The sequence below is a fragment of the Physeter macrocephalus genome, chromosome 1 (assembly GCF_002837175.3).
Source record: "Physeter macrocephalus isolate SW-GA chromosome 1, ASM283717v5, whole genome shotgun sequence".
In the NCBI taxonomy this organism is placed as follows: domain Eukaryota; kingdom Metazoa; phylum Chordata; class Mammalia; order Artiodactyla; family Physeteridae; genus Physeter; species Physeter macrocephalus.
The window spans coordinates 102,003,476-102,021,362 of record NC_041214.2 but is presented as its reverse complement, the minus strand read 5'-3'; positions in this window follow the sequence as shown (position 1 = coordinate 102,021,362).

Below are 17,887 nucleotides of genomic sequence, written 5' to 3'. Positions count from 1 at the left end.
GTTCTTTTGTTTAAAAAAATGTTGATATCTTATATTTCTAAGAATTTTATTATTTTTTTATTTAACTAGATTCTAGAAGACTACCCACATTATTTTAGTAGATCTTAAACTCACAATAGTTTTTTAAAATTCTGTTTTGTTTTTATCTCATTTTGTCTTACATCTTATCACCAACTGGCAGAACTAGTCAAAAGAAACAGGGATTATAAATGATTCTAATTCCTAAGAGATAGAATCAGGGTCTACTCTCAACTTCAACTGTTTAGCCAAACCATATGAAAGAATGTGGAATTTGGAGCAGGCCTCCATGGTCTCAGGACTGTTCCTTATTGCCAGAAGAGCAGCTTCTTTTCTTTTGCCCACTTCCATATCTCTACTAGATTAATAGCAGGAGCACAAAGTAATTTGTAAAGGAAATTGCCATTTTCACTTTGGAGTAGCTTGGCACCATATACTGCATGAGGACAAGCAGGAAAACCAGGGCTGGTATTTCTGCTTGGAAAAAAAGAGAATGACATAGTTAAAGCAATAAAAAATTCTTTCCTTGAGATGCATTTATGAAATAGCATATGGATTCATAGCAGCAATTAAAAACAAATATATATATATGTGTATATATATATACACATATATATATATATATAAAACTTTGGGGACACATATAAATCTTTTGTTTCTAAACATTACGAATAAGGTAAATAGCAAAAAGAGGCAACACATCCCAGAGTATAAGAATATCATTGTCTACATGAAGGGCTATAGGATCTTGGGCAACTAATTATACTTCTATGCCTTTTTTCTAGCTTTGTAAAGAAAAAAAGAAAAGAAAGTCATCATGACATGGTTTTTTTAATCTCTATGCCTGTTCAGATAGGATAAATAAAAGGAAACAGTAGACAGTAGAATCACAAATCTTGTAGGGACTTCTCCAAATCATTTTGCATATGCATTTTTTAAAATTTTAATGTATTATTTAATAATGACCCAATGGAAGGTATATTAAACATTAAACAGATTTTAAAAGAGGATTTCATGTACTAAAAAAAAAGGCATTATTGGGCTAAAAAAAAAGTCAGACAATATTCACTTAATAAAATATACAGTGTTTGTTTTGGGTTTTTTTTTGCCCAAAGCATTTTGAAGCCATGAAGGAAAATGGGATATTCCCAGGAATAGTGGCAAGCACATTTCTGGGGTCGATAAGCTAGAAGGGGATCTTTGGCAAAAATTTTCTTAGAGCCGTCAATTTAAATCCATCTGGAGAAGCAATCAGTAATGCTGTAATAAAACCCTGGCTCTATAACATACCACTGTAATGCCCCATGTAATGCTCCATTTTTATAGTATGTTTATCCTGTATTTAATATGACCCAGTACCTAGTATTGTTCAAAGATAAATTTGAATAAATGCTGATTATTTCATATGAGATATGAGAATATGCAGATAGGGATATCTACCTATATCTATCTAGCCAGATATATAGATAATATAGATGATGTAAATATAGATACAAATATAGACATGAATGTAGGTATAGATGTACCCCAGGTTAAAAACATAATTAAGTTCAAGTTGGGGATAGATAAATTCATAAAGACTAATTCACCAGTAAGATGTTGCATTACGTACCAACATTCATATTAAGTTGGAAGGCCCAGAGTTAGTTATTAGGGCATCTCATAGATAGCAAGAACAGGCTGTGTCAGGGAGAGTTATTCCCTCCAATTCTGGGATGGACAGAAATAGAGAAGATCTGTGGTGCTGTTTTCCATGATGTTGGCTCAGGAGTCTTGCATTTGACTGCAGTCTTAGCTGTGAGCTCTGCCCAGGTGGACCACATCTCTTGTCTGATCCTTGCCAGAGCAAGGACCCAGAAGTCTTGCTCACGTATACCTTCAACCACTGCCAACAGCTACCACAACTCCCATCACAATTCAGCTCTTTCTACCAACTACATATTAACCTATATGGAATCATCATCTTTCCCCTAATCTTCAACTGTTTCTGTTAACGATACTGCTTGCTTGTATTGGTATGGAATTTGCAAACTTAAAATGTTTTTAAGTTTTTATCAAAGAAAAAACACGAAGAATACCAAAACATAAAATTATACAAATTATTCAAATATTTTTAAGTCCATGCCACCCCACACCCCTACATTCCCAGTCCCCAGAGGAAAACAGCATGAATTTCAGTGTTTTTTTCTTTTTTTTTGCAGTTTTCATATTTATTATTTATGGCATGCATTTTATTACTAAAATGTAATAATGTAGATGATCAGTAACTCTGAAAAAATCACATAAGGTCTTCCCAAATAGCCTTTAATTCAGTCTTTCTTTTCTGACACTTAGGCATTTCTTCTGCTTTTAACAAAAGATGACATTATGCATATTGGTTTATAACTTTCTCTTTTCACTTGAAATATATTCAGGTCAGTTTATTTAGATTTACTCACATGATTCCATTGCATAGATATACCATAGTTTACTTAACCATTACCTGACTGATGGTGATTTCAGTTTTTTAAAGTTGTGCTATCACAAACAAGGCTGCAGTAAATATCTTGGCACATATAATTTTAAGTACTTTTGCTATCACTTCTTTATAAGATAGATTTTTAGGCATAAAATTGCTGGATCTTAGGGTATTCCATGTGAATAATTTTTAATAGATGCTGTCACAATATTGTTGTCAGTTTTGGATTCTCTTGTCCTTTATGCTTCTCCTTTGTAGACTCCAACTCAAAGTCTATGGAAACTTCCTTTGTAATATCATCCTGCCATTTAATCCAGACCTGATATCACCCTGACTACATTTTTAAGATACTGTTTGGACCCTAACATGCTTAGACACTGACTTTAGCTTCCTAAGTGATTTTTCTCTATCTGGTTTCTCATTCTACACATTAGAGCCATATTAATATTCTCAAAAATTATCTTATGTATATCACATCTCTATAATCCCCATTGCCTAAAAAATAGACCTTAACCATGCATTCAGTATCCTTCATAATCATGTTGCAATTTTTCTCATTTTATCCTTATGTCTCCTATTTAAAAATTTGAGAGTGAGGGACTGATTGGGAGAGAGATCTACCATGAACCACAAACTCTTAGGCACTTTACATGCCTTAAGTATTTTAATAGTCATATCAGTTTCAGAAGAAGGAAAACTGATGGATTAGGAAGGCAATTTACTCCTTACCCCAGAGCTGTAGCATCTAGAGGTGTGGTTGGAAATTTAGTATATCTGACATGATAGCATGTTCTTACTATCACACCATATTTGAATTCAATTCAGTAAATATTTATTTGACATATACTCCATGTAAAATACTTTGTTATGTGCTAGAGAGCATTAAACATTTAAAAAACATGGAACATAACTGACATTTAATCATGATGACTGCCTCTCTGGCAACAACTCCTTCCAGTCAGTGAGCTTCCTGACAGGGGACCTGGTCCCTGGCAATGGCTGACTGAAACAAAGGTAGGCACCTGTTCTTGTGATCTATTGCTACCTAACAAGCCGCCCCAAAATGAAGTGGCTTAAAACATGACAATATTTATGGTGTTCACAAATCTGCCATTTAGGTAAGTCTCAGAGGGGACATCTTGTCTCTGCTACATTCAGCATCAGCTAGAGTGTATTGAGGGCCAGGAATGGGAATCATCTGAAGGTTTGCTTACTTCCTAGTCTAGAAGTTGGTGCTAGCTGTCAGATGGGTCCTCGGTGGAGACCGTCACCTAAAATACTTTCTATGTAGTCTTTCTGGCTTGGGGCCTGGGTTCCAAGCACAAGCATCCCTAAAGGGCCAGGCCAAAGCTGTTTTGCCTGTTAGGACTCAGCCTTGGAAAGTATCACTTAGTATTACTTCCACTGCAGCTATAGGCCCACACAGATCCAAGGGGAGGAAATGTAGACCCCAACTTATGATGGACTATTGACATCACCTTGTAAGAAGAGCATGTGGGATGCTGCTGCCCTCATTAAAATACAATCTGCCACAGCACCTATGGATGTGCCAGGGACCTGTTGTAGGAAAATAATCCAGGACAATCAAATTCCCTTTCAAGTGAATATAATTTACGAATAATTTAGAGACTAAGATAGCTGCTGGAGATTCATCTGGAAGGACATAACAGAGAAAGAGGAGGAGGACATGATGGAGCATGCATTCACTGACATTATGGAGCAGTAGACACTAGGAGTAAAAACCCAAGTCTTATTCACTTTTATGTGTATCCTCAACAGAGTACAGTACAAACACATAGTAGGGGCTCATATGTGTCACATGAAGACATACACGAATGACTGGAAAGAGGGGACACAAAAGAAGGGGTAAGTTTGGAGACAAAAGATGAGATTCTATTAGAAATATGTTGAGTTTAAGGTTCCAGCTGTAGCTCCTCCCTGAGATATCTAACAAGCAGTTAAGAAGGTGGGTCTGTGGTTCAAAAGAGAGAGCAAGAGTTAGGAAGAGGGCTTAGGAAGCCATGGCCAAGGTCAAACTTTGGCTGAATGAGACTGTCAAGGAGGAGCATGTAGAGGAAGACAGATGAGTAAAGCTCAAACAAAATAATGAGTGGTTAATGTGATAGGCTTTAAATCTGAGTCAGATTTAATGTCTGTAATACCTGCTTTACCACTTTCTAACTGTGTATTTTCTTAGGCTTGGCTACTTAATCTCTCTGTTCCGCAGGATCTTTTTTAAAAATTAATTAATTTATTTATTTATTTTATTTTTGGCTGTGTTGGGTCTTCGTTGCTGCATGCGGGCTTTCTCTAGTTGCGGCGAGCAGGGGCTACTCTTCGTTGCAGTGCGCGGGCTTCTCATTGCAGTGGCTTCTCTTGTTGCGGAGCACGGGCTCTAGGTGCATGGGCTTCAGTAGTTGTAGCTCGTGGGCTCAGTAGTTGTGGCTTGCTGGCTCTAGAGCGCAGGCTCAGTAGTTGTGGCGCACGGGCTTAGTTGCTCTGCGGCATGTGGGATTTTCCCGGACCAGGGATAGAATCCTGCATTGGCAGGCGGATTCTTAACCACTACACCACCAGGGAAGCCCCTCCTCAACATCTTATTGAAACATTGTTATAATAATACAAACTACTCACAGGACTGTGGATTACCTGGTATAATGCCTGAAAAGATCTTAGAACAGAGCCTGACATAGTCAGCAATCAATGTATATTAATTACCATAACTCTTCTCAGTTTTTTTTTTTTTTTTTTCATCTAAAGTTCAGGAATAAGCAGAGGAAGAGCCAGAGAATAACACTGGGCATGAAGGCTTTATGAAACGTTGTGTAATAGTCCTAATGAATAGTTGTGGTTACATTTATTACTGAGTTGCCAAGCATCAAAGAGTTGCTGACTGTTAATAATTAAGAGGGGGTGACAGGGTGAGTCATATTCTCTAGACCAATATTTCACAAAGTCTGTGCTTTTCGGTGTGCTATAGTAATGTATGTTGCATCAAGAAAAAAAGTATGTTCTATACTCAAATAGATTGGAGAAATGCTGAGTTAAAATTAAACAGACTTTTCTTAAATGTATATGCCAATATGAGTTATGGCTGGCTAAGAAGGAGATAACAGCGTCATTTCACCAACTCTTAGGTTTTCATAGGGATCATTCTGCTAAGCCAATGTGTAGAACACAACTTCTCAATGCTAGTCAAGGAAAAATCTCTTGGGAAACTTCTTAAAAATACATAATAGAGGGCTTCCCTGGTGGCGCAGTGGTTGAGAGTCCGCCTGCCGAGGTATGGGACGCGTGTTCGTGCCCCGGTCCGGGAAGATCCCACATGCCGCGCAGCGGCTGGGCCCGTGAGCCATGGCCGCTGAGCCTGCGCGTCCGGAGCCTGTGCTCCGCAACGGGAGAGGCCACAACAGTGAGAGGCCCACGTGCTGAAAAAAAAAAAAAAAAAAAAAAAAAAAACCATATTAGTGGATTCACCTCCACAGATTCTGATTAGAAATTCTGGTGTAGGGTTAAGGAATCTGTATTTTTTAAAAAAACTCCCAGTTGTCACCTTGCCTCCAGGCAGCCCTGAAGAGTAACTGACCCCTCCCACAACCCCCTTCTCTCTTTCCAACCTATTCTGCGAAAAATGGCTCCCACAAAGAGGGGTAGCAGAAAAAGGGGAGTAGTAACTCTGCCACCAAGGAGATGACTAGAAAATAGAATATCAACATCCATAAACACTTCCATTGAGTCGACTTAATGAAGCATGGACCCCAGGCACTCAAGGAAATCTAGAATCTGCTGTTTATAAACAAACCAACCAAACAAAACAAACAAAACAAAAAAAACCTTCTTGGGAACTCTCAATGTCATTATTTACACTAGCTCAAGAAAGCTATCTGGACTGAAGGAATAAGGACTATCCAATAATATATCTGAGTAAGTTATCCAGAAAACATAATGAGGACAAAGATTCATCGAACAAGCATAGCATAACCGTTATCTACATGCCTGTTATGCTTTCAAACACCTTCAGACAGTCGACTGTCAATGTCGATGAAAGCTAATGATTTGATTATCATAAAATATAATTAGGCAAAAGTAGTTGTAGGCTCTACGTATAAAGAAATTCAAGGAACTTCCCTGGTGGCGCAGTGGTTAAGAATCCGCCTGCCGATGGAGGGGACACGGGTTCGAGCCCTGATCCGGGTAGATCCCACATGCCACGGAGTAGCTAAGCCCGTGCGCCACAACTACTGAGCCTGCACTCTAGAACCCGAGAGCCACAACTACTGAAGCCCATGTGCCTAGAGCTCGGGCTCCGCAACAAGAGAAGCCACTGCAATGAGAAGCCCATGCACTGCAACGAAGAGTAGCCCCTGCTTGCCACAACTAGCCCACGTACAGCAAAGAAGACCCAATGCAGCCAAAAATAAATAAATAAATTTATTTTTAAAATATGTCAAATAAAATAAAAACAAAGAGAAGTAAATCTATCAAAAAAAAGAAATTCAAATTACTGTCCCCATGGAATTAGTGGTAATCTGACAGATTTCTAAGAATTCCTAACAGAACTTTGAGGCAGTCAGATTAGACTTTTTAAACCTACTTAGAACTCATATCTAACACAATGGGGATATTTGTGCTCTCTGTGTGCCTGTTTAAAATTTAATCTAGGAAAAAGCTCCCTAACTGAGATTTATTTGAAGATCAAAAGAGACCTGAGAATATGCTGATCTAAGAGATATACTGTTAAATCTAATTTAAAAGAGAGTGTCTGAGACCATTTGGAAACAAGACAGTTTTTTCTTGTGAACATCCTAACTCAGAAGAATTTAGCAAAGAGTGAATGGTTATATATATTTCTACTTTTACGGTCTGCTTTAAAACTTTTATGGTAAAAATAAAAGAAGATAAAAGCATAACATCACTTCCAGGCATCTCTCTACCCACTCAGGCAGTTAATCATTCTATATGTCTGACAAGATAGCATTTGGTTGCGGTCACTCTCTGCCTTTTCCAGCACCCTTGGTGCAGAGGGGATGGGAGTAAGGATAAATTAGCCTATGAGAGGCCACCCATGCTGCACTCTTCCAGACTGGAAAAAGATAAAGAGACATGACCATTAAATGCAATACATGGTCCTATGTTAGAGCCTCTAAAGAATATTATTGGGACAATTGATTAAACTTGAATGGAGTTTGTGAATTCAGTGTTTGTCAATGATAATTTCCTTATTTTGATCCTTATGTTGTGGTTATCTGGAGAATGTCCTAAACTTTTCAGGAGTGATGGGCACCACATTCAAAACTTACCCCCAAATGGTTTCAGAAAGCATGTTTTTGTGTTATTCTTGCAGCTTTTCTGAAGTTATTCTGAAATTATTTCTGAAATTGTTTGAAATTATTTTAAAATTAACATTATCTTTAGCATTTAGAAAGACTACATTCATTTTATCCTTTGTGTTAGTTTATCGTTGATTTTCTCAGGTTCTCTAGGTAAACTACCAAATCACCTGAAAATAGTTTTACTTCTTTTAAGTAAATTCCTGTACCCTTTATTGTTTTCTCTTTTTAAATTCTGCTGGTTAATAACCTCAGGACAGTGTTCAATAGTAACAGAGATAGTGGACATTCCTGACTTTTTCCTAATCTTATTAGAAATTCCCCTAATATTACCCCATTAAACACAATTTTAACTTTAAGAAATATGCATCATTTCCTATTTTCTTGAGCAAATTTCTTTTTAAATCAGGAAACATCTTTCAAGAGCTTTTTTCTTCACCTAGGGAATAAACATGTGATTATTACTCTTACATCTACTAATGTCATGCATATTAATAGATTTCCTAATACTGAATCATCCTTGCATTCCAGAAATGAATCCCACTTGCTCATGGTACATTATCTTAATGTGGTATTGTGCCCTGTTTTTAAATGTTTAATCTAGTATTTTTGCATTGATATAGGATGATTGCTTGTAAGCATATTTTCATGTTAGAATCACATTCCTCTGTACTGTTTTAAGCAGAACAACCTCCATGAAACGGGGCTTGGTGGTAACAGAAATGATGTGGGAGGAGGTGTCAGGGAGAGATGGAGAGACCTGGCATTAGACTCACACAGACATTTAGGAGGTTTCTGGCCCCCTCCCCTTACTGACTGAGTGACCCTTGGAGAAATTATTCCTGCTCTTCTACCTTCTATTTCCTCATCTGTCCAATAAGAGAACCATGGGTTGTGTGAGGACAAAATGATGTCTATAAAGACTCCAGTACAAACATACATAGATATAGAGAACAGGGTAGTGGTCACCAGAGGAGAAGGGCACAACAGATGAAGGGGGTCAACTGTACGGTGATGATGGAAACTAGACTTTTAGTGGTGAGCACACTGTAGCGTATACAGAAGTCAGACTATAGTGCTGTACATGAAACTGATATAATGTTATAAACCAATGTTACCTCAATTGAAAAAAAATACCAGTACAATGTCTGGCACAATGTAAGCCCACATAAACACTGGGATATTTTACTATAAAGAATTATTTTTCTTCTGCTGCTTCTCATATTATGAAAATAAACGTAGTGTTAGGATATATGTAAACAGATATCGTAGTTTCCTCAGGAGCCACTTAGTGCCTCAGCTTAAACGGTCCCCAGGATTCTGCTATGATTACCGAGCCCAGAGGAGATTAAGCAGACCGGCTTAGTGAGCTAGCTTTGTATTTTGTCCCTTCTTTTATAGTCACCCCATTCCAGACTAGAGGTTCGATGTAAACAGTAAGTGCCATGTGGGGGACAGGGTGGGGGACTGTGAAATGAATGGAAAAGGAAGATAAAATTTTTTGAACCCCTACTACATGCCAGGGGCTAATTTAGGTCTATTTTTAGTTAATAGGTGAGGGAAGCTGGCAGGTAGCATCAAGATCTCAAAACCTGAGAGAACCAGCTTGGGGGTAGGGGTGGGTGTCCTCTCTCTATCTAAGAGTTGAGATTAGCTTTTGTTCTTTTCTTCTTACCCTCTCCAAGCAGAGGAGAAGGGAAAGATGCATTATCTCTGAGTTGAACTCCTGGCTACTTAATCTCTTAGTCAGTGTTCTGAGCCAGGGGAAATCTCTCTGTACGGGGCTATGGTCATGCTTCTAGACTCCTGAGTGTGGAGAGGGTAAGGAGAGTGCTAATTTACTGATGCATTTATTCTACATCTGTTTATTAACTCAGACATGAAAAGGCTGTCTACCACTTTAAGACTGGTAGACAGAGAATTGTGGGCATGCTGGGGAGAAAGAGGTTGGCCTAAAGACACTGGCATTTGTGCTGAACCTAGAAAGGTGAAGCTAAATAGAAAAGCAAAACCTGTGGGAGACAGCATAGTGCAGGTACTAAGAAACAGGCTCCAGACTGACCCAGACCGGGGGCTACATTTTGTCTCTTTCTTGCTGTTGACCTTGAACAAGTTCCTTATGTTTTCTGAGCTTTAATTGTATTGTCTGTAAAATGAGGGAAAAGGACCTAATATATATGGGTTCGTGGCGAAATTAAAGGAAATGATGCAGGGAAATCACTTAGTCTAGTGCCTGGCATGTGAGTCCTGAAAGATAATGGCTGTTATTATTATCTGGTCTTCAGTAGTGTTCCTCAGTCTTGCCTTTGTCAATAGTCCTTTCCTCAAGTTTCTTTTTTTTTTTTAAACAGCTTACTGAGATATGATTCCCATAACCATACAATTCATTCATTTAAATTGTAGAATTCTGTATTTTTTAAATACATTCATAAAGTTGTCCACAATGTATATTAGAACATTTTCATCAACCCCCAGAAGAAACCCCTGCCCATTAGCAGTTGCTCCCTACCCCTCCTCCACTACCCCCCACAACGAGCTCTAGGCAACCACCAATCTATTTTCTGTCTCTATAGACTTGCCTGTTCTGGACATTTCCTATAAATGGAACCATACAGAATGTGATCCTTTGTGACTGGCTTCTTTCACTTAGCATAGTGTTTTCAAGGTTCATCTATGTCAGACCATGTGTCAGTACTTCATTCCTTTATATGGCCAAATAATATTCCATTGTACAGATATACCATTTTATTTTACACATTTTATTTATCCATTCACCAGTTGAAGGACATCTGAGTTGTTTCTACTTTTTGGCTATTATGAATAGTGATGATATGAACATTTGTATTCAAGTTATGTGTGAACATGTTTTCATTTCTTTTGGGTATATACCTATGAGTGGAATTGCTGGGTCTTACTGCAGCTCTGTGTTTAATCTTTTGAAGAACTGAGAGACTGTTTTCCCAAGTGGCATTTTACATCCCCACAAGCATGTTATCCTTTCCAACTTGTGATATTATCTGTCTTTTACATTATAGCCAGTATAGTGGGTGTGGTATCAAATTGTGGAATTGAAGTGCTTTTCCCTAATGAATAATGTTCAGCTTCTTTTCATGTGCTTATTGGTCATGTGTATATCTTCATTGGAGAGATATCTATTCAGATCCTATGAGCATTTTGAATTTTAAGTTTTTTTAATATTCTAGATACAAGTCCCTTATTAGATATATGATTTGTAAATATTTTCTCCCATTCTGTGGGTTGTGTTTTTTCTTTCTTGCTATTATTTGTAGCACAAAAGTTTTTCAAGCTTCTTTTTAATGTAACTTATGGAAGTCTATATTTCAGCATTTAGCTCCTACAAAAATATTCCAGTTGGTAGACTTTCAATGGAAGAGTTGGCCTTTTACTTCATTGACAAGAGTGAAGCCCTCAGTATGTAAAAATCCTGTACTCCTAACTCTTTCCGTCACACAGCTCTTGACCTACGTAGGTATCTATCCCCCTCTCCTTTCCTTTATTCATCCTCTTGAAATGAGGAATATATATCCTAGTCAAGGCCAACTCTCCAACTGTAAGATGACCTCGTCCCCTCCATCTTCTCCCAGGAACTTTAATATTTTAATAAAATATTTTTTAAGAAAAGATCTGCATCCTCCAAATATACATCTCCAGCCATGGCCATGATCTCTACCCTGCACTTCACTTGGATGATCTACAGATATCCCCCAACTCAACATGTCCAAAATTGAATTCTCCTCCTCACGCCATATCTTAGAGTCATCGTGAAAATCAAATGAGAAATATTTGGCATAGTAAGTACCAAGGAAATGGGAACCCTAACATGATGGCGGGACCACACCGTCTCCTGAGGCAGCCCTGAGTCTGCAGAGAAAACTGGACATATGAGAGCTGTGGGAGGTCTGACTTAAAGTCAGGAGCTCCGTGGGGAGCTCTTAAGAACAAGGACATTGGTTTCCTTTTCTATAATATGAGATTTTGTAAAACTTATATAATAAAGACAAAGTACCTAACATGCTGGCAAATAATAAACATGGGATGAAAAATAGAAAATAAGCAATAAACCCCAAGCAGAAACTATGCTGAAAAACTGATTCTTCTCTTTGCCTAAATATTGCCCATTGATTGTTTGCCAGCATCTATTTTTAAAAAAAATCTCTAATTATTTTATCCCAAAGTGTGATTTTGTTGGTGGTGGTTGGTGGTGGTTAGTGTTGATAGTGTGAAAGTTTTGTCATCCTAAAGGATAGTCAGCAGTGGGGATATAGGATGACCCAGGATATCTGTTTTTCAATTTTGACAGCAGTTAGTGTTTCCCAGATGTTAGCTCTGCTGACCTTCAGCTTTCAGAGGTCACCTCAGCTTCCAGCTTCCCACTCATGGTATCTCTCTTTCCTTGCTGAGCACAGGCTGGCATCGATCCCAGTTTCTCCTTTGAGATTCAGCAGAAGATCCTGATGGAGGAGGATAATGCCCAGAGAGAAGAGCCCAAGGAGGACAGAGTTGGTGACGGGCAACATGTCGTGAGATCTCCCTTTGTGTGCACTTCATCCTCAGAGGTTTTCAGTAAATATTTATGAGTACCTACTCTCTGTGATGCATATTGGGAATGACCTGGCATTTCCCAGTATAAACCCAGGAGTCCAGCAAACACCAGGAAGATAGGCTGAGGCTGTCAATTCTAGCCTGGAGCTTTGATCATGTGCTTACTTACCCTACTGCACACGTGCTGAGGTTTTGTTTGGACCAGATGCTGAGTGACAGGCAGGCCAAAGCAGCTGATGTGGAGAGGTCTTTTCCAGTGACTCATCAGTCATTCAAAAATCAAGATGCACACAAAAAGGGGTGGGATGGGATGCAGAGAGAAAGGCATGAAGTTTTAGGTGCTCTAGAAGAGCAGCTGAGCCTACTGTCTCCTTGCAGGGTCGGGGATGAGGCTCCAACTCAGTAGCTCTCCAATTCACAAGGCTCACAGCGCTGGCTGTAATCTTCGTAATGTGTTCCCCAGCATCAACAAAATAAATAGATTCATAAAGTGTGTATTTTCCTCATTATTTTTTAATATGCATCAGATGATCAAGTTACCAGGGGACGGGGAGGGGGTGCTCAGGGATGTGCTCGGGACCTGGTTTAGTTGAGCTCACCAGGATTAGCTGATCACCTCTGCACTGCAAAGTCCTCTTCTAGTAAGGGAGGGTGATTTCAAGCTAGATTTAATTTTTCATTTACTTATTGTGCTACATTTTAGACACAGGATTAAAATAGAAAGCTCCTGGGTTAGTGAAGTTTCTTCAGAGAAACAGAACCAACAAGAGATGTATATGTGTATAGAGAAATATATATATATATTTATATTTTATATAATAGAGAGACAGAGAGAGAGTGCTAGAGATAGAGGTAGAGATAGAGAGACAGAGAGAGAGAGTGAAAGGGTGGTTTAAAGACTTGCCTTACATAGTGGGGGCTGGCAGGGATGAAATCTGCAAGGCAGGCCGGAAGGCTGGAAATTCAGGCAAGATCTGATGCTGTAGTCTTGAACACAGGTTCCGGGGGACACGCTGGAAAGTGATGTAGTGTTTCTATGTTAAAATCTTGAGAATTCCTTCTTCTTTGAGAAACCTCTATCTTTGCTCTTAAAGTCTCAACTATTGGATGAGGCCCAGTCATGTTATGAAGGGTAATTTGCTTTACTCAAAGTCCACTGATTTAAATGCTAATCATATCTAAAAACACCTTCACAGCAACATCTAGTCTGGTGTTCTACCAAAAAACTGGGCAGCAAAGCCTAGCCGAGTTGCTATAAAATTAACCATCACAGCCCTCTAACCTGAGGGAGTTTATGTCTTGAGCAGAGAGAGATGATAAAACAGAAAATTTGCAATCCAATAACATGAAGTACTTTAGCTCCTAACCAAGACCTGGGTGGAGTTAGGAAAAGCTTTCTAGAATGTGTGATTCCTGCACTTACTATTGCTGGTTATGAGGAAAGAGGTGAACGAATATGACACTTGTGAATAACTGCAAGTCGTTTATGATGATTGAAATGTCCCCTCCTTGCAGAGAGAGGGCAGAGGAAACAGTGAACTACTAGTCAGGAAAATATCCTGGAGTAACCAGATAACTTACTCTTTTATTTGTTTAATGTAAAACAAGGATTCTGGATTATTTTATCTCACATCTTGGAGGAGTCACTGAAGAATTCTTAAGCGTTGAAGTGATAAAATTAGATTTTCAATATTCAAGACCAGTTTATTTAATTATTCAACAAATAATTTATGGTATCTGTCACGGATGAAGTACTGGGGGAGGCACTGGGCATATAATGGTAAACAATGTAGAAGTTCCTTGACCTCACAAAGCTTAGAATTATAGGGGTGGGGGAGGTGAGGGAATGAGGAGAGAAAAAAAAGACAAATAAAATAATTACAAATTTTAATTTGTGTTATTGAGAACAGAGCCTTGATTTAGAAGCTTATCATTCCAATGTCTGCTTACTCCTGTCATCCCCGGCCATCACATCCCTGCCATAAGTGCAAGCTTCAAATACTGAGTAATCCCTCAGCAACTGCCCTATACCTCATCCTGTCCTTTCTTGTACTGAAGGTGGGAGCAGTTCCAATGGAAAACAAGGGATTGATATTTCCAAAAGGATCAAAGCATTCAACTGTTTACAAAGTCATAGGGAATTTAACATGGATACTAATAGCCCATGAGAGAAAACTTTCTTTTGGAGACTAACTACCAGTGAATTATCCATTAGAAGTAATGTTGCCCTCCACCCATATGAATCCTTCAAAATTGCCTGTGTAAGGATTCCCCACCTGGATCATCACTTCGATTAACTCAGGAGCCAGATAGGATGAAGGACAAAACTAGCTTGTGAGACAGGAAACCAATAAACCACATCAGGGCTTGTCTTGATAACATTGCCTATGAATGCTCAACAGACCAGAGGAATGAAGAGCATGTAGGTGATTTCCCTCCACCAGCACTCCAGCTGTTGGGGTCCTCAGACTTTATCAGGGTTTTTTGGAGAGGAACCAGCGGGAGAGCCACAGAAAGTTCTGCAAGCAGGGGAGGGAGAGAGGGAAGGAAATGCACTCTTTTTTTTTTGCGGTAGGCGGGCCTCTCACTGTTGTGGCCTCTCCCGTTGCGGAGCACAGGCTCCGGACGCGCAGGCTCAGCGGCCATGGCTCACGGGCCCAGCCGCTCCACGGCATGTGGGATCTTCCCGGACCGGGGCACGAACCCGCGTCCCCTGCATCGGCAGGCGGACTCCCAACCACTGCGCCACCAGGGAAGCCCGGAAATGCACTCTTTAATCATATCCGTATTTGCCTTCTTGACTAGCAAATGCATTTCAATACCTGTAACTTCCCTCTTGTGAGTTCTTGGGTTGATACACCTTCTATAAAGCTAACTTTTAATATTAACATTAAAGGTATAGTGTATCTATCTACCCACGTTAAATTTCTGGAGATTCTTATGTCAACCTTATAAATATAACACTTATACCTTGGAGATCAACCTCTTGAGATGAACAATAAGAGAAGGACCTTTTGAATAGAATTTCTTTTTGTTCCCATTTGAGAAACCCAGTAAATGAATTTCGATTACCTTCTTTAGGCATATTTGTAATTCATAGAAATGCCTAGTTCTTGTGAATAGCCAGACATTCAAATGAGTCTAAAAGAACTGTACCAGTCATAAGCATCACTATCTGTATCCAGAAATAAATGCTTCAAACAACCACTTAGAACTTTTCTTTTTTTTTTTTTTTTTTTTTTTTTTTTGTGGTAGGCGGGCCTCTCACTGTTGTGGCCTCTCCCGTTGCGGAGCATAGGCTCTGGACGCGCAGGCTCAGCGGCCATGGCTCACGGGTCCAGCCGCATCCGCGGCATGTGGGATCTTCCCGGACCGGGGCACGAACCCGTGTCCCCTGCATCGGCAGGCGGATTCTCAACCACTGTGCCACCAGGGAAGCCCCACTTAGAAGTTTTTGAGCACTGATGCTAAATATCTAGTCAGAGATGGGTGGTATGTAATAATGTTTTACTAGCTCTCTTAACAACTCCCCTGAGAGAAATTACCCCCATAATGTGAACTATTTAAGAAGGTCAAGCACAGATGAATGAATAAAGAAGATGTGGCACATATATACAATGGAATATTACTCAGCCATAAAAAGAAACGAAATTGAGTTATTTGTAATGAGGTGGATGGACCTAGAGTCTGTCATACAGAGTGAAGTAAGTCAGAAAGAGAAAATCAAATACCGGATGCTAACGCACATATACAGAATCTAAAACAACAGTACTGGTGAACCTAGTGTCAGGGCAGGAATAAAGACGCAGATGTGGAGAACAGACTTGAGGACACAGGGGAGGAAGAGGAAGCTGGGACGAAGTGAGAGAGTAGCATGGACATATATACACTACCAAATGTAAAATGGATGGCTAGTGGGAAGCAGCTGCATAGCACAGGGAGATCACCTTGGTGCTTTGTGACCACCTAGAGGGGTGGGACAGGGAGGGTGGGAGGGAGACGCAAGAGGGAGGAGATATGGGGATATATGTATACATATAGCTGATTCACTTTGTTGTACAGCAGAAATTAACACAACATTGTAAAGCAATTATACTCCAATAAAGATATTAAAAAATAAATAAGAAGGTCAAGCAAGTAGCCCTAAGTCCCTGGTGACACAACTGGTTCACTGGAATATTAAGTCACTGAATTTCCAGTTCAACACTTGACCATAATAGTCAAAAGTTACCTGTTTCGTACTTATTTCTGTGAGAACTCAGAATCTGTAACTATGGAGTCATCCAAAGATTAAAAAAATGGATGGCAGTCAGGAGTGGGCAGAAATTCAGTATTTTAACTGGGCCCTTAGTGAAAATTCAATTGAGCAGCTTTTTCTTGGACTGATAGCTTTGTTTAACATATTAGGAAACAGAATCTGGACCACTTTATTGGAGTGTTTAAATTCTGTGGCTGGAGATCATCTTTCTCTTTCATCCTACTCCTATATAATCAGTTTCCACTTCCCACATAGCCACTGGCTCTTCCTGTATTTGTCAGGCAAGGAGGAGCCAGTGCAAGTTGAGAGCACGGAAATGACATAATTAAAATGGTATTAGACATAAAATCTAAAATTCAAGGCCCCATCCCTTCCCTCCCCACAATTCCCCCCCCAGCTCCCTCGATCTTATCTCCCAAGCCTCCCTCCATGTACTGTAGGTTCAGGCAGGCTGCATTACTCACCACTTCCCTAACCTGCCTTTACCACCCAGCTGCTTTGTGCATGTTGTCTCCTCTGCTGGGAGGCTGTTCTTTCAATATGAAGGCCACACACGTTGTCTTCCCTGAGATTCATTGGGAAGAGATTCTCCTTCTCTGAACTCCTTTGTATCATTTTCTTTAGATTTTGTATTACATGATCACATTAGTTATATGCTAGGCAGTAAATTCCTTATGTATAGACACACAGTAAATGTCTTGTTTTATCTCCACTTCCCACCAATCTAGGCATATTGTGTAGAACAGAGTAGATGCTTAGTAAATCTGCCTGTGTTTAACATGCCTCATGATCTGAATCTTGGCCCCTGCTCTGAGTTGTCAGAAGTCTCTAGTGCATTGAAATCTGTATATATCTGGCACATCAAACACTTATCCCTGTAAAACATGGCTCCAAAATAAATACATAAATTATAGTATATTATATTATGGGGGAACTTGAATTCAAGGTATGAGATTACTGGAGGGATGGTGAAAGTCAGATGAAAGAAAAATTAAACAGGATCAACAGAGAAGAGAAACTGAGTTCCCAGCAATATCAAGGATTACCACCGATAGAGCACTGTTTTTTTCTGTGATGAGCAGATAAGCTACAAAGAAAACTCCTTGTTTTAAATCTGCCATGCAGGAAAAGTAGACCAACTCAGGGTCCTCAGATGATTAGAAAAGTAAACCAGATAAACACAGCTGGGATAGGTTAATCTAAATGGGATACACACACATACACACACACACACACACACACACACACACACACACACAC